The 21,864-nt window shown below is 36.8% G+C and overlaps 1 long non-coding RNA gene and 1 pseudogene across 1 annotated transcript; both read left to right on the top strand.

Moving 5' to 3' along the window:
• The first annotated feature begins 214 nt into the window (after positions 1–214).
• Positions 215–2,757, top strand: LOC132298810 (uncharacterized). Its single transcript, XR_009479963.1, has 2 exons — positions 215–456; positions 2,544–2,757. It is a non-coding gene; the product is annotated as an uncharacterized LOC132298810 (long non-coding RNA).
• Positions 2,758–17,164: 14,407 nt separating this feature from the next.
• Positions 17,165–17,263, top strand: LOC132301877 (small nucleolar RNA R71; annotated as a pseudogene).
• Positions 17,264–21,864: the final 4,601 nt, after the last annotated feature.

Here is a 21,864-nt window from a genome sequence, read left to right as displayed (position 1 = left end):
GTAATTAAATTTTGTAATTACCTTTTGTCTTAGGGACCACTTTACAATTTAATTTGCAAGACATTTGGAAGAGGGACCATTTTGCAATTATTTTAGAATTATTTTGGATTTTTTTTTGTGTTTATTTATGTAAAAAGGGGTTTTGTGCAATTATCTAAAGATGTGTGTGTAAGTGATGGTGCTAGTGCACGTAATGAGTAGAGGAATACTAGATTCTCCACTCACACATTTTCTTCTCATCTTCTTATCTTTTTCTCTCTAAACCCTAAGCTTGCATCCATTGAAGCAAGCTTTGACCTAGACCTACCACCACCATTTTGGTCCCCTTCCACTCACCTTAGAGCTAAACCCTTAGGAAACAAAAGCTTCCTCTCACCCTCCTCTACAAAACCCTTGAAGGATTTCTTGAAAAACCCTTATTTTCTTTGGATTCTAGAGAGACACTTCTTTAGTGAGGTAAGAGGTGTTATATGTTTATAATCTTAGTGTTTTAAATGCTTTTGTAGCTTAATATAATTGTATTCATGTCTTTAACTTAATTATAAAGTTTGTTGGTAGTAGTACCTTGCATGAAATTAAACTAAGATATAATATTTGGAAAGACCATGACTTGATCTATAACTTGTGTTAATTTGAAGTCATTTAGAGTTATTTTGAAACCTAGAGAAATTAATTTAATTAATTTTTATTAATATGTTCCTTTGATTTAAATTAAGTTTTGACTTGATATATGTAATGACCATGATATGATCTTTAACATATAGTTATTTGGAATCATTTGGAGTTGTTTTAAAATCTAGAGATTTAATTATTTTATTTTAATTAAATTCTATTTAATTGTTCTACATATTTGATTATGTTTTTAACTTGATAATTGTAATGACCATGATATGATCTTTGACATATAATTAATTGAAGTCATTTGGAGTAGGTTTGCAATCTAGAGAAATTAATTATTTTTATTTAATTAATTTCTATGTAATTATTCCATTGATTTAATTAGGCTATTACATGATACTAAATTAGGCTTTACTTTGATCTTTGACATATATAAATTTGGAATAATTTGAATGAGTTTTAAAATCTAGGGAATTTAATTATTTTATTCAATTAAATTCTATTTAATTGTTCTAGTGATTTAATCATTTATTTGGAAGACATTCATGACCTAAAAATCAATTAAAGATGTTTTGTAATCTAGAGATTTAACTATGTGATTTTAATTAGATTCTAGACTTGTCTCTAGTTGTGTCTTGCGTGGAATTGACTTTAAACTTGATATTAATTAAGGTCTTGACTTGATCTTCAACATATATTAAGCTTACTTCAATTGGATATGTTTTGAAATCCTGTATTTTTCATTAATTTGATTAGTGAACTTCTATTTTGTTGATCTGATGATTTAATTATATATTTGAAATTGTTTTAATAATTAAATCATGAAACTAGAACTTGTTTTATAATTACATAAATGGACTTTATGTATTGATGTCATAGATGTAGTTTATGTTGATACACTTTATGAATTTGACATATTACATGCCATTATAGTTTGAGGACTTAGAGCATGTAATGTGTGTTTCCAAAAATTTTGTTGTGCATGATATGTGTCTTATTGCTTGTATATACATATTGATATATATATATATATATATATATATATATATATACTTTGTTACACAATTTGATGATTTTGGAAACTTTGGATGTCGTTGTCTTGACTATGGCTAGAGTAAAGTTCTAGTACGGGAGATACGAGTTCTCCATACTTTATAGTGCGCACTTAGGGGAGGGTACCAACGGGCTAGTAACCCAAAAGTGATCCATTGTGTCCGTGTCTATTTCAGCGTGATGTCCAAGTATATCCACCTTTGTTGATTTCGCATTTTAAATTTCAAGTTGATAACTAATTTATACCTTGTGATATTTCGGACATTCCAATTTTGTTAAGTATATCCACCTTAGTTGTTTTCACAATTTAAATTTCAAGTTGATATTTTGAGAATTTATACCTTGTTGCGATATTTTGGACATTCCAATTTTGTTAAGTATATCCACGTTAGTTGTTTTCGCATTTTAAATTTCAAGTTGGTAGCCTTGGGAATTTATATCTTATTGCATTTTGTTTGATGTTCCAATGTTACTTTTTGCATAAATATTGTGATTTATGTTAACTTGTTCTAATGTAGTTGGGAATAATCCTATAGACTCATTTGGGATATAAACGTTAGGTGGCATAAACCATTTTAGTTTTTTTCACATTTTCGTTTCCAAGTTGATAATATTGAGAAATTATAACTTGTTGTGTTGCATTTGATATCCCAATATGGTTTAATTACGTTAACCTTGTGGCTTGTGTAGAAGATGTTCTAAAGTAGCTTAGGATGATCCCTTAGTTCCACTTTGGATCTAGACGTTAGGTGGCATGAACCATATGGATCGATTATATTAACTTGCAAAATGATTAAAACTTTAAGTTATGCGCATGTTCATTTCCTACGAGTATCTTGTTTACTCACCTAGTTGTTTGGAATATTTTTCAGGTAAGGAAACACTATTTTGGGATGCACAACATAGAATGGAGTATTTTGGAATATTTGATTTCATGCACTTGTAACATGTTTTTACCTTATTTTGGTTTTATATGCCAAAACTTGTATATTTTGTTCTAAATATGTAATGAACATATAAATACACCTTTTGGGATGTATTTGACATGTATGTAATAAGGCCAAGGGCCAAGAACCTTTAAGTTTACTTTGAAGTACTTTTGATTTCATGTTAAATTACAAAAATGATGAAAATTGAGGTTTGGGGTATGATATTTTACATTGGGTTTATTTAAAGGCCGTAGGCCATTGCAGCACGCTTAAAATGGTATTTTACGTTTGCATGCATAATCGTTTTTGCACACAACACCATTTGGCATGAAATGAACACTTAGAGGAACTTGCATTTTTAAGTTTTATGCAAAATCTGGTTGAAGGGCATTTTGGGGATTTTTTTTTTGAAAAATAAGCTTCGGCCTTATGGTTACTTAGAAAATGTGATTTTATAGGGGGTTTCTTCACAACATTTTTCCAAAAAATGTCGTCTCGGTTTCAAAAACCCGCGTCAAATATGATTTTCTGGTGCGCGCACTTTTTCAAAGAAAATTATGATCTAAGGGGCATTTTGGGTATTTCACTTAAAAAATAAAAACTTCTCTTGACATAGTCATGTAGAAAACATGATTTTGGAGGGGGGTTACTTTATAACTTTTTTTCCAAAAAATGTTGTTTAAGCCCTCAAAGTAGCATTTTAATCCTAAAAATTAGTACAAGTCATTGGCAATGTCAGGAGGCTGTAGCGCACGCGCGGCGTGCGCCATGGGCGCCCATGGTGCCCCCCATCTGGGCAGCCTTGACGCTCCATTTTCAAATGGTCATATCTCCTTCGTTTGGACTCCGAATCAGGCGATTCTTGATTCTAACTTTATTAATATTTCGTTGTCTATCCAATGGTGTGCTCGATATTGCTTACATCTTTTTAGAAATAACCATTTTGCCCCTGGGGTTAAACATTGCCGTTTTCAACCCTAATTTTCTACATCTTGTTTTTTTGAGTTCCGTGATTTCATAGGGGGTCACGTTTGTGCCTTAAGGATGATGTACATCTGTAGAGTCTTGTTTTCTGGGTGAAAGGGCCATTTTGCCCTCTGTGCCATACTTGGTTTATTTTCAACCCTTGCTTCTGTTTTCAATCTCGTTGAGTTCTGTGGCCTCATAGAAGGTCCCTTAGGTGTCTTAGGGACTATGTATATCCCTAGAGATCTGTTTTTGGATCAACCTTCGGGTCATTACAAGACGCACCGGGTCTTAAAACCATGGTCGTCACACTAGCTGGCTGGAGATTCCAAGATCTAGGTTCAAAGGGACAATAGAAATTCTGAATGTGTTCGCACGGTTTTTACGCTAGTCGATGGACTCTTACGAGCATGCCAGAGTATTTGTACAAAACACCCAAAATATTGAAATGAACACCTGCCTGTCCCTTTTTTCATGGCTGACTTTCAGGTGAATGTGTGGGATAGAGACTAGTAAGAACTCCAAACAAGGTTCTTTTATGCCTTGATGCAAGGACTTTTTATCTAGGTGCTAAAAGAAATAAAAATGCAATGACTGAAGAAAATTTGAATGAAAAGGGTTGAATTTAAATTGACTTTAAAGAAAGACGGCTGAATGAAAATTGACTGAAAAGTAAATGGCTAAATTGAAATGCAGTGGCAAGAATTTGATCAATTGCCAGTAAAAAGAATGACAAGAATTCAATCGATTGCCATTGAATTGAAAACATTTTGAATTAAAATGTGCATAATTAAAACTGGCAGAATGGAAATCGCGCGGAAAGAATTGCAGTAAAACAAAATGCAATGGCAAGAATTTAATCAATTGTCAACAAAATGCAATGACAAGAATTTAATCAATTGCCATTGAATTGAAAACATTTTGAATTAAAATGGCATAATTAAAACTGGAAGAATGGAAATTACATGGAAAGTAAAGGAATGAACGCAAAATGTAGTGGCAAGAATTTAATCGATTGCCATTGAATTGAAAACATTTTGAATTGAAATAGCGTAATTAAATCATTGCAAAAGAAGAGTAAGTTACTAGAACTTAAATTCTTTGAATGAAAATTGCCATAAAGATAAATGATAAAATGACGTAGAGTCAATTAAATAAGAAATTCATATTTTGTGGGTGGTGCTGGACAATTTGGAAAGAATACAAACTTTCCTATTTATAGAGTTTTCTCCCAACTTATTTTCCTAATTTCTTGCTAAAATATCTCCTTCCTTGATTTTCTCTCCTTTGTAATTCAAATTGGGTTTGATGTTAACTAGGTCTCTTTCTTCAAATGAACTTCCCCTCTCCAGCTATAATATACGGATTTATCTCCATCATGGCCTTCCCTTTGAATCAGTCAAAACCTATATTCCTTATTTGCCTCAAACTAAGTTAAAATTGGAGCTTCCATATAATAACTCAACTTTCCTTCCTTGTTTGTATGGCTTTAGTTATTGACCCACTACCAAATTCCAATATTTCCTTCTAAGTCAGTAAATATATGCTATAAAGTAGTTAACTATTTATTTCTAAAATTTAGCAACCTTCCATTTGGCTTGGCAGCCAAACAATATATCAAATATAATTCCACGGGTCACCTCATTTTTCTCCAATAATTTTCATATGGCCAATCCTCATGGTGCCATGTTGAAAATATTTGTCACCTTGTCATTGGTCCACGTCATCGCTAAGATGGCTGCCAAGTTTTGGTGCCAACAAATGCCCCCCAAATTTTAAATGTCATATCGGCCACTCAGGTCGATAAGATTTTTTGGAATTTTTATAACATGGAAGAAACTGGTAGCCAGCGAGCTTCTAGACTTTATTTCTTCCGGACCACCTCTAAGTTGGTCTTTATTTTGTGTCAGCCAGGAATGGCCGATCCTGGTTCTTTTATTATTCTTACAAAGATGGCTGATACCCTTCAAAATATTGGCTATTTATAAACCCATGATAGACCTCACCATTGAAGTTTTTCAGCTCTACTAGTAAGGCATGATCATGATCGGCGGGGATCAGGTCGTTATGTAATGTCATTTGGGCCAATCTAATCGGCTTTTCTATTGGAAGAACAACATATTACCAGTATAGAGCTTTTCTGATGGTTGATCCTCTTGAATTTTTAAACTCCTATGGAGCTTCTGAAAGTACGCCATACCAAGTTTTTGCATAGTCATCTTCTTCAATGATTTTAGCTATATCAGCCAAAAATACCAAGAATAGTATTTCTTTTATGGCTGATTTTTTATCTGCCAGGTAAGCTTTCAGAATGTCAGAGGCCATTATGGCCTGACTCATCCTTAATTCTTTATTTGGCACTTGAACAACCAGCCGAAGAAGTATTATCATTGGCCAAAATACCTTTCTGATTAACCCATTAGCCAGACTTCTTTTCATTGTGGCCGATACTGGTTGCCCCATTTTATTTGTTCTTTTGAACAAAATAAGATTCTCTTCATGTAGCACTGCATCAGCCATGTAAAATTTTCCATTAAATGGCCAATTTATTTTATTCCACAGATTTCTCTTCAACTTAACCTTTTTTTAATTTCTATCCCTGCTTTCTTTTCTTGTAATTCAGTTGAGGTCGAAGAGCTAAAAGAATTCTCTCGGCCAATGATGGTTCTGGCTGAGGATTAGATACCACTCTCGGCCAAGCATTCTGGTAATCTGGCTGATTTGATCTTTTCCATTCAGAGCAGCAACTGTGTTGTATGAAAGCCTTGACATTTGGAATGGCTGATGGTGTCCTCTCGGCAACCTTAGGCTGATTCCCTTCATCAATCTTCCCTTTGGGAGCCTGGACGATCACATTACTACCTGTTATGAAAAGATCATTGTCGACCCCCATGACTTCATCATCCGCTCCCTTTTTGGCCGATACGGTAGATGTTCGAGTGCCGGATGTGGCTGATTTTGGCTTTTTGTACATTGGTCGGCCTATTCTCCTAAGGCCATTACCATATTCTTGCTTAATAATATTAGCCACCTGAACATTATTGACCGCCGTTGGCTGATTAGGATGATCAACAACTGGTCGATCCTGATTTACCACTAGTGGCTTATTTAGCATTTGTGACTGATTGGCCATCGACTGCACCCCGAGTACTAAAGGTTTTGGCTGATATACCATTGGAGGCTAATTTTTTGCTAGTGGTTGATTATAATTCGGCCAGCCTTGTGGCTGATTAGCCATCGGCTACCCCCCGAGTCCTGGCTGTCGTAATTCCCGAGCATAAAATGGATTTGGAGCTCGCCACCCTACCTGATTGCCCCCCGGGTTAAAAGATTTTGGATGATGTACCATTTGCGGCTGATTTTCCGTTGGTAGCTAATTGTCATTCGGCCAGCCTTCTGGATGATTAGCCATCGTTTGCCCCCCGAGTCCCAAAGGTTTAGACTAATATACCACTGGCGACTGACTTTCTACTGGTGGCTGATTGTAAATCGACCAACCTTGCTATGATTGATTTACCACTGGCGGCTGATTATAAATCGGCCAATCTTCTGGCTGATTTTTCATCGGCTGCCCCCTGAGTCCAGACTGATATACCATTGGCGGCTAATAATAATTCGGCCAGCCTTGTGGCCGATTAGCCATTGGCTGCCCCTCGAGCCTAACCTGTGGTTGCACATGATTATATAGTGGGTTTGGGGGTCTCCACCTAATCTAATTACCCCCCAAGTTCAAAGGTACCCAAGGAGGGTCTGGTGGAATTACCTGTAGCCGCGGAGCTGTTACTGGTGGCTGATTAAAACCTGACACAGTAGGTTGTGGATGGTTCTCTACCTAGGTTATTGGAGTATTCACCGGCTGACTTGATGTTGTAACTGGTTGGAGTATCATTACTAGTGGCCATGGCTGTGATGATTCAACGGCCCTCTCTAGCCGAGTAGATTGTGACAGATTCGACTGAAGAGCCAATTCCTGATTGTTAGAGCTGCTAGCCTAATTCTGTTTGTTCAAAATGACAGCTGAAAGTTGGGACATAGTTTCATGCATGTCATTGTGACGTGCACTCATCCTTCCCATTGCGTCTACCAGGGAGCTCACCTGCACTTGAATTATAGCTAACTCATCCATAGGGCTCAATACAGAGCTCTCAGCCTGAACTGGCTGATGTCCTTCCTCCAGATCTTCTTCATGGCCTTAGAATTTTTTGTAAGCCGTGGCATTTTTTACTTCTTCCATCACCCACTAGTGGTCCCATCGGGCGTGCCAAAACATGTTCGTGCGGTTTTTGTTTTTACGCTGGTCGATGGACTCTTGCGAGCGTGCCAAAGTATTTGTATAAAATACCCAAAATTATGAATGAAAACCAGCCTATCCCTTTTTCCATGGCTGACTTTCAAGCGAATGTGTGGGAGAGAGAATAGTAAGAAGTCCTAGCAATGTTCTTTTTCTGTCTTGTTTGCAAGGACTTTTTATCAATGTGTTAAAAGAAATAAAAAATGCAAACACTAAAGAAATTTGAATGAATAGACTGAATGGAAATTGACTTTAAAGAAAGAAGGCTAAATGAAAATGAATGACAAGTAAATGGCTAAATAGAAATGCAGTGGCAAGAATTTAATCAATTGCCAGTAAAAAGAATGACAAAAATTCAATCGATTACCATTGAATTGAAAACATTTTGAATTGAAATGTGCATAACTAAAATTGACAGAATGGAAATTGCGCGAAAAGAATTGCAGTAAAACAAAATGCAATGGCAAGGATTTAATCAATTGCCAACAAAATGCAATGACAAGAATTTAATCAATTGCCATTAAATTGAAAACATTTTGAATTAAAATAACATAATTAAAACTGGCAGAATGGAAATTGTATGGAAAGTAAAGGAATGAAACCAAAATGCAGTGGCAAGAATTTAATCGATTGCCATTGAATTGAAAATATTTTGAATTGAAATAGCGTAATTAAAGCATTGTAAAAGAAGATTAAGGTACTGGAACTTAAATTCTTTAAATGAAAGTTGCCATAAGAAATTCATGTTTTATGGGTGGTGCTGGACAATTTGGAAAGAATACAAACTGGTGCAGCGGTCAATTTAAACCTAAAGTTTATGGTTGTGTGGCCAAGTTTTACATTTATAAATTGCCACTACTACCTTTCACTAAAAATATAGCTAGGCTGAGTAGGGATCATCCCAAGGGATTGAGTGTCGTACTAAGTTGAGGGATCAAAATTATTGTTAGTAGGTCGAGTGATCAAAATAGTGGTTGGTTGGTTGAACTAAACTAGATGCAGCTTAAACTAAAGTAAGCAATAATGCAATAGAGAGAATAATAAAAAAAAGAGATCTTGGGGTTTAGAGATCACCACTAAGCATAGTTTTTCTACACTTTTAATGAATGATTAATGAGGGGAAGAACATGTATTGCAATGTAGAGTGTATGTGTGTGGTTTCTTGAATAAGCATGGATGATAAATTAAGCATATATTGTCTAAACAATATGGTGGATAGCACAACATATCAAATTAAGCCATTAATCCTTTCTTTAAGCTTACAATCCAAACACATCACAAGGTTAGAGATACATGTTACTTGCTTTTCATAAGTATGGAACATCAACAACAAGCATGGATTGTCCTTCCATTTAACAACTACACTACAATTAAGCTAATGGCATGAAATTAAACTAATTAAACTAAGGAAGAGGCACAATCCATCAAGCAATGAGTATGAATCATCAAATAAACCATAAGAACATGACATTAAGCACTATGTCTTGACAATCTCTAGATCTATCACATCAACACACATAGACATGCATCAACAATACAAGAAATAGAGACAAACACATGAACATCTATTCTAGCATACATAGACATATGGATAGAATGAAATGATCAATTGGAAGCATTAAACCACATAAATTATTGAATGAACAAGATATATATATATATATATATATATATATATATAAAAGCATCAAGACATGAATTACAATACAAATCCCCTCAAAAATACATAAATCAAGAAGTAGAAAGCATGCTTAGGGCTAACTTTAGCCCCAAGAGGATGTCTAGCCACTCATGGATGATATTCTCCAACCCTCAAGGGCAAACTCCATGGAAGAAATCTGCTCCTTGGTTGATGAAGAGCCTCCAATGGTGTCTCTAGCCTCCTCCTCTTCTTTGCTTCCTCCCCAAGAGTTCTCTAAAATATGAAATGATATGATGTGATACAATATGATATTCTTTCTCTCTACAAAAAGTAATCCTTATCCTTATATAGGTAGGTCAAATGACACCCAAAATGAGTTGGGGTCGTACAACAAATATTCTCCAATGATTGGATAAAGGACAACTTTTTGTGAGCTGGAAATTTAACTTTTTCTTACTGAAGGAAGTTCGATTGATCAAACCTTGGACTTGGATCGATCGAACATGGCTGAGATCTATCGAACTGAAGTTGGATCGATCCTTAATGGTGGCGCCTTTTTGGATAAAAACAAATCTGAGATATTTTGAAGATATTTTTGGGGAAATGACAAAAATGGTTGGTAGGGTGGTACAACTGGATAAGATCAATCATTTGGATAAGGACAAGAATGTTCGATCGATCGGAGAAGGAAGTTGGACCGATCAAACTTTAGAGATCTTTGAACAAGGACAAACATGGCTCATATCTATCTTGAAGTGCTGATATCGATGAAAGTTGGATCGATCGAACTTTTCTTGAGATCGATCGAAGTTGCTGAAATTCCACCATTTGCTTCCTTTTGCTCTACTTTGCTCCTTTTTTTGATTCATCCCAGAATTGCTTCAATTATGCTCTTATTTGGCCGAGTTAGCTTGTTTTGGGGATAAGTACCGGAAAATGGAAATAACATGAAATCAATACAAAATGGTAAAATAAAATAGATATAAGTTCTAGAATACCTAAGCTTAAGGGATTTAAATACGCACTTTTCAGCGTTCATCACACCTCCAAACTTAAATATTGCTAGTCCCTAGCAATGAACTAGAAAGTAAAGGAATGAAATGAACAACTATACAACTATGAACTAGAAAGCAATAAATGGATAACGCCATTTTCATAGGGAACACGATTGCACTTAGCATATGCAACAAGCCTTTTAAACCCCTAGGTTACCCCTAGTGGATGAGTGAAGTCGCGTGAGGGTTTCCAGAAATGATACCCACAAACATTAAGCTCATTATTTCAAAAGAGGCATCAATATTGCAAACAAGGATTGGGAGAAAACTACCTTAAGTATGTAATGTTTCAAACATTTCTAAGCAATCTCCCAAAATCTCAACATCAAGCAAGCAAGTATGGTCCTCCACACATCAAGAAAATGATCATGAAAATCAAAACAACTCTTGAATTCATTTTGAGTGGATTGGCATCAAGTGTGTTGCTATCTCAGCCAACTAAGGAATTAATCACATCTTTACCCTCAAACTAGCACACAAATCTAGTACCGATCATCAAGACAAAAAGTGGACCTTTTTTTTTTTTTTTTTTTTTTTTTTAGGATCAAAGATGGAAGCATGGTGCAATGTGTTAATCTATTAAGCTTTCTAGCAATTCATGAGGTCGAGCGTTAGGTCAATGACTCCCAAACCAGACGGCTTTAGGGCATTAGGTGTTCAAACACCCCTACGGACTTACAAACTCAAATCAACTAGGTTACAAATCAAGACAACATCCATCTAATCATTTCCCACTTCTCACCTTTTGGGAGAAGTCCTCACTTTTTTATTGCTTTTGCAACTTTTTTTTTTTTTTTCATTTCAATTATTAACCTAGAGTTTGGGCTCTCCATCTTTCGGCGCGAGAAATTTAGTGCTTGATGAGGCTAGAATCCCAGCTACTTGGTGAAAAGGGGTTGTTATCCACCTTTATCAAGAATGAAAGCTTTCAATGCACTACTAGCTCAATTGGGATATATCCAATTCAATAATCAACAAAGCATGTACCACGCAAATGAATGTTAGTGTGCGCCTGTGATAGTATAGAAGACTAGAGTGAATCTTAAAACAATCACAAAATCAGGATGATGTGGACCACAAGTGGAAGCAAGATATCAAATTTTCAAAACTTTTACTCCTAAATGGCATCCACAAGGCAAACAAAGAGTATTGAACTCTCAAGTCAAGCAATTTTTAAATTTTAAGCAATATAGTCCTCAAAAGATCAAAATTATAACTAATATGGACCAATCATAGAAAATCCCTCAAATACACAAGTTATGCTCAAAATTTTAAATTTAAAAATAAACACTGCAAAGCACCATTACCCTCAAACTTTAATGGCACAGTGTCCTCAATGTGCAAAGAGAACAAAAGGAAAGAGTATACCAGTGCAATGAAGGCAAAGAATGGCTGGGACAGAAGTATCCAAAGTGGGTGGCATAGCCCCCCCCCCCTCCCCCAAAATTTGGGATTAACTGTGGTCCTAAAATTTGGCACTTGGATAAAACTCATCAGATAACAAAAGGGATAATAACAGTACACAGTGGTCATGCAAGTGTAAATGGGATAACAACTGAAAATAGAGAGAGGTATAAGGGTGGTCCTAAAAATTTTGGGCAGTACTCTCTCTTACTGAAGTCACTGAGATGAACTTGATGGAGTCAAACAGATAGCAATAAGAATATGGAAATATGACATCCATACAGAAACATATATAAACAAAGAATAAAGTACAGTACATCCAGTATCAGAGCCGACAGACACGGCTGCAAAAATAGTATAACAGTATCAAAAACATAATGAGATCACAGATATATAAAATAACAGGAGGAAAGGGATAGAAAGATTAGGAAGAAGAGGTAGGACGGGCAAGTCGCGCTCCGTAAATGTCTCTGGATAGATCTCTGAATATGGTCATGACATCCGTACGGAGGGTAGTAATATCAGCTCTAGTGGAGACAGCATCCTCTCGGAGAGAGATTGTGTCAGCGCGAATAGATACGACAGTATCCTCTAAAGCCTGAAGACGCTCTCCAAAACTGGGTGTCTGAGCTGGAGCCTCAGGTGTGGCTAGATCGGAAGAATGATGATCCTGAGCCTGCTCCGCATCGTGAATGGGTGACCCAGCTGGAGAGTGCTGTTCTACTTCCTCGGCAGGCTGCTCCAAATCAATATCCATATGTACGGCAGTCGGATCGACTGCTGCGTCATCCGCTACCGGGTCTGCTGCTGTTGCTGCCTCCTTAGCCTTTAACTCCTCTGCCACCTCTACTGCGTCATCTTGTAATCCCTTGATAATGGCATTGTAGCTTTTATCCCAATCCTTCTTCAGGAAGTGACAGGATCCTCGCTCAGGGTGCTCCCAAGGATGGAAAGGATAGCGCTGGTCTAGCAGGATTTGGGTGATGAGGTGGCTAAATGGGAGAGACTTAGCCCTTTTGGGCTTTTCCTTGCTGATGTGCTCATCGTAGAGCTTCATCATCACGCTCCAGATGAGCGCAGGGATAGACAGCCAGTGCCCTGTATAAAAAGTGTACAAAGCTGTTAAGTAGTCGCCTCTCCGCTGAATCTTATGGCCGGCCATGAAAACGTTACGGAACAAGACTGAGTCGAAGAACCACAAGTCATCTGGCAAATAGGTGCTGGCGGTAAAGGTCTCGCCATTGGCATAATGACCTGTGAGAAGAACGGCCATATCTTCATATGAAGGCCTGTATAGCCTGGGAAATATCTCCTGTAGCTCGGGAGGGCAGTCATTTGGACAATGGAATGATCTGGATAATGTGTCCACAGTAATAGAAATCAGGTGGCCATCAATAGAGGTCATCAGCTCCGCCGTGTTACGCAGGGCAGGCCGGAGGTTCTGGAAGAACATCCGTACTAGCCTCGAGTACACCGGGTATGTGACAGGGGCAAGAATGGCTGCAAAGCCCCTCCGGAGTATATCCTCATAAGCTGATCGGGTAAGTACGATCTGGAAAGGAAATCTGTATCGAAAACTAACTCATACGCCACTGGAAGGTGTGAGTATCTGCGTAGTGGCTGGTTTAACTCCCGGATTGGCTGAGCTGGCTGTGGTGGAGATGGTATATGCTCAGTCTCATCATCACTGTGTGAAGGAGATGCGCCAGCATCGGAATGTAATCTGCTGTCAGAATGAGGAGACTGTGTGGGCTCAGCCGGCTCCTCCTGTATAGGGTCCTGGGCATGAGAAGGACCGGCCTCGTCATCAAAAATTGGCCTGCCTCGGCGGTGATAGTGTCTGTGGGCTATAGTCTTGCGCTTAGCCATGGCTTATAAAATAATTGAAAACTTACAAGGGAAGTCAGTGCCAGAATAAAGAATTTAAAGCACAAAATAAAATCATGTATGTCAAGTAAGATAGACAAAACAGATAAATGACATAAATCCATGAAAGTGATAGGATGTGAACATGCTAAGCAGTATAAGTGTAAAATGCATCTAATGTGAAAAATCACAGGCATTAGGCATGAATAAGATAGCATGGACACAAGATAAGATGCATGGAATGTGTGTATGAAATCTATGAAGTTTAATCGATCACAAAAATTGTGAGATCGATCTCTCATGGTCGATTTGAGAAATTAAGTAACTAAGTTCGATCGATCTCACTAGATCGATCTGAGAAATATGTTCGATTGATCGAACTCTGCGAAGAACGTGGACAGTCACAGATCTGTGACGTAGATGGCACGGGGCCTTCACGAACATAGTCGTGGGCCCATCAACACAACAAATCATCAATCATATTCACCTAATAAAGCCTATACTCCCAAAATCAAATCGAAAATACAAAATCTAATAAAATATATATACACATATACACACACACACACACACACACACATATATATATATATATATATACAAAGTGATTCAAAGCTTCATCAATGGAGGTTTTCAACATTAAAAGAACATGGATCTAACATTTAAAGCAAGTATATAGCAAATCGAAGCTTGAATCAAAAGGATGGATTCGGATCTCACCTAAAAACCGAGAGAGAGAAGTGGAAACTCGAAGGGGTGAAATGCGAAATCCAAGAGGAGAGAGAGAGATCCGAGATGAGATAAAGCTCGCCGGAGATGTTCACCAGAGATGGGGAAGATGGGTGCAGCAGCGACGAGGGATAGGGTTTGGAAGAGGGCTAGATCGATCTTTGAAACCGATCTTGAAACCCTCGGTTTCATTTCTAAAAACTTTCCCGAACCAGTTCGATCGATCGAACTGAAATTTTTTTTTTTTTTTTTTGAATTAAAAATTAAAAATTAAAAACTGAAAATTAAAAATTGAAAATAAAAGTTTTTTTTTTATTTTTTTGATTTTTGAAAATTTAAAATAAAATAAAATCTTTTTGGATTTTTGAAAAATAAAATAAAATAAAAATAAAAATATTTTTGGAATTTTAAAAATTAAAAAGTCAAAGCAAAGTCAAAACAATGAGATGAAAAACAGAGATCAATCTGAACAAAATGTTCGATCGATCTGACAGAGACTAAAAATATGTAGGTTTTCGGGTTCAGAAATTTGTCTAAGTGTGGGAACTCTAGATCGATCGAACTTGAAGTTTGGATAGATCTAAGGACTTATGGTCGATCTGAGAATAAGTTTGAACGATGGGACAGAGAGGTGATTTGGATGTAGGTGGATGCAGGTTGAAAATTTTCTAAGTGTTGGATGCAGGTCGAAGTTCGATCGATTGAACTCTCATTTGAGATCGATCGAACTTATGCAAAATGCTCAATCACAACATAAAAGTGCATGCAATCCTAATCACAGTTCCTAGTAATGCATATGAACCAAAAACAAGTATCTAGACTTCGCAAGAAATGAAATTAAAGATAGAAATGAGGGAGGAATAGGGTTTTGACACCCTACGAAATGTCGTGCTAGTCTTTAACGTCTCTAGCAAGACGTTGGGCTCTTTTAGCCTGAATCAAACATTTTGTAGTGCATCCCCTCCTCAATGGGGTGATAAGTGCTTTGAACTCCACCCAACAAATGGTTCCTTAAGGAACTTGTTGGATTAAGCTTAAAAGACGTTTTCGGTTCTTGGTCAATGCAATCTTTGGGCTTCCACGCCCTTTCAAAACAAGATTTTGAAACAACTTTCTTTGGTTTCAAGGTTGAAGATGGACTTTTTGAAACCTTGGTCTCACACAAAAGCTCAATTCCTTAACTTTTAAGGTCATGAAATTTTTCTACAACATTAATCTCTTCATGCTTGACAAATGAATTGGGGGTTAGATTAAAAATATTCAACTTTACCTTCATGTGGCCAAAAGAGATCTTCATTATCCCCGTCCTACAATTGATGTTGGCATTCACGGTTGCCAAGAAAGGACGACCAAGGATAACAGGAATTTGGCTCTTAGGATTTGGGACTAGTTCCGTGTCAGTGACAACGAAATCAACGGGAAAGAAGAATTTATCAATTTTAATCAATACATCCTCGATGATACCCCTAGGCTTTTTGATTGATCGGTCGGCAAGTTATTAAACTACCGACGTTGGTTTTAAGTCTCCTAAGCCTAATTTGACATAAACCGAGTATGGAAGAAGGTTAACACTTGCTCCTAGGTCAAGAAGAGCCCGATTAATGATATGATCACCAATGATGCATGAAGTGGTAGGTGAACCGGGGTCCTTAAACTTGGGGAGAGTGTTATGTTGCAAAATTGAGCTCACTTGCTCGGTTAAGACCACTTTTCTAGGTGCTTGGCTTTTGTTCTTCCTCTTTTGGGTGCACAAGCCCTTCAAGAATTTGGCATAAGCCGGAATTTGCCTGATTGCATCCAAAAGTGGAATATTGACTTTCATTTGCCTAAACACGTCCATGATTTCATTGATTTTGGCCTTTTGCTTGTCATTTGAAATGGATCCTTTTAAGGCATCCGAAAATGGAGCTTTTGGTTCAAAAACCTTTTCAGAATTTTTCTTTGAAGTCTCTTCAACACAAGAAGTTTTCAAATCATTTTGCACATCTTTCTTTTCAAAATCACTTTTCAACACATTCTCATTTATATGGTCATGCATATACAATGAAGGAGGAATATGATATGAAACGGGACGGGTGTCAACTTATGGTTGCACCGGTTCACTCTCTTCATCGGACACACCCACTTGGTTGTCCACAATCCTTCCACTTCTCAAGGTAGTCACTGCATTGACATGCTCTATTGTGTGACCTTCCGATGAGGAATGAGTCTCCACAACACAAAGTTACTTTTGTTGGGGCATTCAAAGGCATTTTTCCCTTCTCTCTGGCATTCAAAGTACTAGCTATTTGCCCTACTTGGTTTTCTAGCTTAGCAATGGATTGAGAGTGAGAATGAAGCAATTGTGTATTTGCCTCTAAAGTGCCCAAAGCGGTCAAAACTTTCTCTTCAAAAGCGGGACTTCTAACATTTCCTTAGGAATATAATGGTTGATTAGAAAAATGAGAATTTGAAAATCGGTTTCCTTGTCATTGATATGATGATCATAAAGACGCCACACGTTATATCCTCATGCCTATCGATGTAAGAGCCACCCATGGAAGCATCAACCATGCCTTTGTAATTGTCCGATAAGCTCTTAAAGAAATATTAAACTAATTGCCATTTGGGCATGTCATGATGTGGACACTTCCTAAGCAATTCATTAAAGCGTTCCCATACCTTATGAAATGTTTCTCCATCCTTATGTGAAAATTCTCGAATTGAGGTTCTCATGGCATTGGTCTTAGAAACCGGATAGTACTTCTTCAAGAACTCTTGTTGCATTTCCGCCTAAGAAGTTATTGAAAAAGGCCTAAGATTGTTAAACCAATATTTTGCCTTGTCTTTAAGGGTGAATGGAAAAAGTTTAAGCTTTAAGACCTCTTTCGGCATGTCTGTATATTTTACGGTGGAACATACTTTAAGAAACTCATCCAAATGCTTGTAAGGTTCTTCACTTGGAAGTCCATGATAGTTAGGAAGCATTTGAATGGTTTGTGACTTGATTTCATAGTGGTGTGCTCTAAATGGTGACAATTGAATGCATGTGGGTGCATTATATTCATTAGGCATATAGTGATCTCTTAAAGTAAGGGGAGGATTAGCAATTGGAGGTGCAACATAGGCACCTTGGTTGCCTTGAATAATGGGAGGTGGTGGAGCATAGATTGGCCTTGGCATTCCCAATGGAACTTGGCATTGTTATTGTGGTGGATGAACATATGGCCTTGGCATACCTAATGGAACTTGCATGTTATCATGATGCACATTGGGGTGGAGGATACCTTGTTGGTCTATGTGACCGAGGTCCTCCACATGGTCCTCATTGTGTCCTTCCATTGATGCAATGGATTGACTAGAACTACCTCTTCCCCTAGGGTTTCGAACAATGGATTCAAGATGAAAATTTAAGGGACAAGAGTGGGTTTCAATGATCTACGACCATACATGCACAATGTAACACAACAAGCAATAACAACAAACACTTCACCTTCACAACAAATCAATAATCAACAAATTTCCTCCACATACAATGTTTTCATACTCCCATGTTTTAACAATAATATGCAAGAAAAGTAAATTGCCTCCACGCGAGCTCACGATTTATCTAAGAATTGAAATACAAGCCTCCACGCGGGCCGACGATTTAACTAAGGGATGAGTAAAGAAAAAACTCACAAAGGTCCTTTAGCACTTCAACTCTAAATTTATAGCTTAGTTTAGCAATTTTTAGATTTTTAGTATTTTTCCTTGCTTGCTTAGCTCCTTTGCTTGGATATCCTTTGCTTGCTTCCTAGCTCAATGCTCTTTGTCAATCAAGAACAAACACAATAAGTAACAAAAATTGAAAACAAAGAAAAGACACAATCAAAAGAGTACTAATTCCTAATTGATTCCACAAATACGACGTTGTCAATCAATCAATCCCCGACAACGGCACCAAAAACTTGGTGTAGCGGTCAATTTAAACCCAAAGTTTATGCTTGTGTGGCCAAGTTTTACATTTATAAATTGCCACTACTACCTTTCACTAAAAATATAGCTAGGGTAAGTAGGGATCGTCCCAAGGGATTGAGTGTCGTACTAGGTTGAGGGATCAAAATTAGGGTTAGTAGGTCGAGTGATCAAAATAGTGGTTGGTTGGTTGAATTAAACTAGATGCAACTTAAACTAAAGTAAGCAATAATGCAATAGAGAGAATAAAAGAGAGACTAAGCATACATTTTCTACACCTTTAATGAATGATTAATGAGGGGAAGAACATGTATTGCAATGTAGAGTGTGTGTGTGTGTGTGGTTGCTTCAATAAGCATGGATGACAAATTAAGCATATATTGTCTAAACAACATGGTGGATAGCACAACATATCAAATTAAGCCATTAATCTTTTCTTTAAGCTCACAATCCAAACACATCACAAGGTTAGAAATACATGTTACTTGCTTTTCATAAGTATGGAACATTAACAACAAGCATGGATTGTCTTCCCATTTAACTACACTACAATTAAGTTAATGACATGAAATTAAACTAATTAAACTAAGGGAGAGGCACAATCCATCAAGCAATGAGTATGAACCATCAAATAAACCACAAGAACATGACATTAAGCACTATGTCTTGACCATCTCTAGATCTATAGCATCAACACACATAGACATGCATCAACAACACAAGAAATAAAGACAAACACATGAACATCTATTCTAGCAAATATAGACATATGGATAAAATAAAATGATCAATTGGAAGTATTAAACCACATAAATCATTGAGTAAACAAGATCTATATATATATATAAGTGTCAAGACATGAATTACAATACAAATTCCCTCAAAAATACATAAATCAAGAAGTAGAAAGCATGCTTAGGGCTAACTCTAGCCCCAAGAGGATGTCTAGCCACTCATGGATGATGTCCTCCAACCCTCAAGAGTAAGCTCTATGGAAGAAATCTGCTCCTTGGTTGATGAAGAGCCTCCAATGGTGTCTCTAGCCTCCTCCTTTTCTTTGCTTCCTCCCCAAGAGTTCTCTAAAATATGAAATGATATGATGTGATACAATATGATATTCTTTTTCTCTACAAAAAGTAATCCTTATCCTTATATAGGTAGGTCAAATGACACCCAAAATGAGTTGGGGTCGTACAACAATATTCTCCAATCATTGGATAAGGGACAACTTTTTGTGAGCTGAAAATTTAACTTTTTCACATTGGAGGAAGTTCGATCGATCGAACCTTGGACTTGGATCGATCGAACATGGCTGAGATCTATCGAACTGAAGTTGGATCGATCCTCAATGGCGGTGCCTTTTTGGATAAAAACAAATCTGAGATATTTTGAAGATATTTTTGTGAAAAGGACAAAAGTGGTTGGTAGGGTGGTACAACTGGATAAGATCAATCATTTGGATAAGGACAAGAATGTTCGATCGATCGGAAAAGGAAGTTGGATCGATCGAACTTTAGAGATCTTTGAACAGGGACAAACATGGCTCAGATCTGTCTTGAAGTGCTGAGATAGATGAAAGTTGGATCGATCGAACTTTTCTTGAGATCGATCGAAGTTGCTAAAATTCCACCATTTGCTTCCTTTTGCTCTACTTTGCTCCTTTCTTTGATTCATCCCAGAATTGCTTCAATTATACTCTTATTTGGCTGAGTTAGCTTATTTTGGGGATAAGTACCTGAAAATGGAAATAACATGAAATCAATACAAAACGGTAAAATAAGATAGATTAAGGTTCTAGAATACCTAAGCTTAAGGGGTTTAAATATGCACATTTTAGCGTTTATCACAAACTTTCCTATTTATAGAGTTTTCTCTCAACTTATTTTCATAATTTCTTGCTAAAATATCTCCTTCCTTGATTTTCTCTCCTTTGGAATTCAAATTGGGTTTGATGTTTACTAGGTCACTTTCTTCAAATGAACTTCCCCTCTCCAACTATAATATACGGATTCATCTCCATCATGGCTTTCCCTTTGAATTAGTTAAAACCTATATTCCTTATTTACCTCAAACTAAGTCAAAATTGGAGCTTCCATATAATAACTCAACTTTCCTTCCTTGTTTGTAGGGCTTTAGTTATTGACCCACTGCCAAATTCCTATATTTCCTTCTAAGTCAGTAAATATATGCTATGAAGTAGTCAACTATTTGTTGCTAAAATTTAACAACCTTTTATTTAGCTTGGCAACCAAACAATATATCAAATATAATTCCACGGGTCACCTTCTTTTTCTCTAATAATATCCATATGGCCAATCCTCATGGTGCCATGTTGAAAATATTTGTCACCCTGTCATTAGTCCACGTCATCCCTGAGATGGCTGCCAAGTTTTTGTGCCAACAGAATGACTCACCAAAAACACTAGGAAGATATAAATCTTCTACCCATTTCTATGATGAGACAATGCTACTTGCAGTGAGGATTAGGATAAACAATGCTTTTAGGGACTCTTATATCTTGAAAATTCAATTCAAATGCTACCTGCAGTGAGGTTATCTTGATTTACATTAACGTCTGAACAGTTCAAGTTATAACATTCACTAGTTATCAAGTAAATCCGATAACAATACACTAGGGAATGTTCAAGGCCAAAAAGTACATTTCTTGATGTAGCAACTTTCCGTCTATACTCTCTCTAGTGTCTACATAATCATCTTTTGGATTTAAGCAACCAATTTCCATTCATGTGGGGGATTGTTAGAATTTGTGAATGAAAATTGTTTGATCAATCATCAACAAAATACATGAAAACCATGTACAGTTGATATGTCTAGTGTTAAGGGTCCATCTATTCTTTAACACATCTTGGGAAATATGGTTATTGTCATAACATTGTTAAAGATGGTGATTATCTACGTTTAGGCTGCACCTTCAACATATTGATATGTTAGACTAAACAGGTGTGATCACTGGTTCATTGTAGGATGAAAAGATATAACTCAAAACCAATAGACATAACATATTCAAAGTGAGGCATTGCAACCAATTAGAGTGGGTGTGTCTGGTGATAAGCAAACACATATAAATAGTTGTGTCTAGTGATGAATAGACCCAATAACCAAAAGGCATCATTTTTTATTTATTTATAAATAACCCCACTTGGCTACATAATTCATTCGTTCGTCCTTCATTCTTTTCTCCCTCTCTTAACATGAATCTAACTCAAGTGAGTGTAGGTTCAAGCCAGAGGTTAAGTGGTCTAAGCCACTTAGACCCAAGAACAATATGGATGAGCTATATTAAAATTGGTCTGAGCCATTTGGTTCAGATTGAACCCAAATCATATTTTTTAAAGTATAGATTCATTTTTGAGT

This window comes from Cornus florida, unplaced genomic scaffold, assembly GCF_030987335.1.
Source record: "Cornus florida cultivar Cherokee Brave unplaced genomic scaffold, ASM3098733v1 CherokeeBrave_3.0.0_Hap2_Chr03, whole genome shotgun sequence".
Classification (NCBI taxonomy): Eukaryota; Viridiplantae; Streptophyta; class Magnoliopsida; order Cornales; family Cornaceae; genus Cornus; species Cornus florida.
This window is presented reverse-complemented; position numbering and strand designations above follow the sequence as displayed.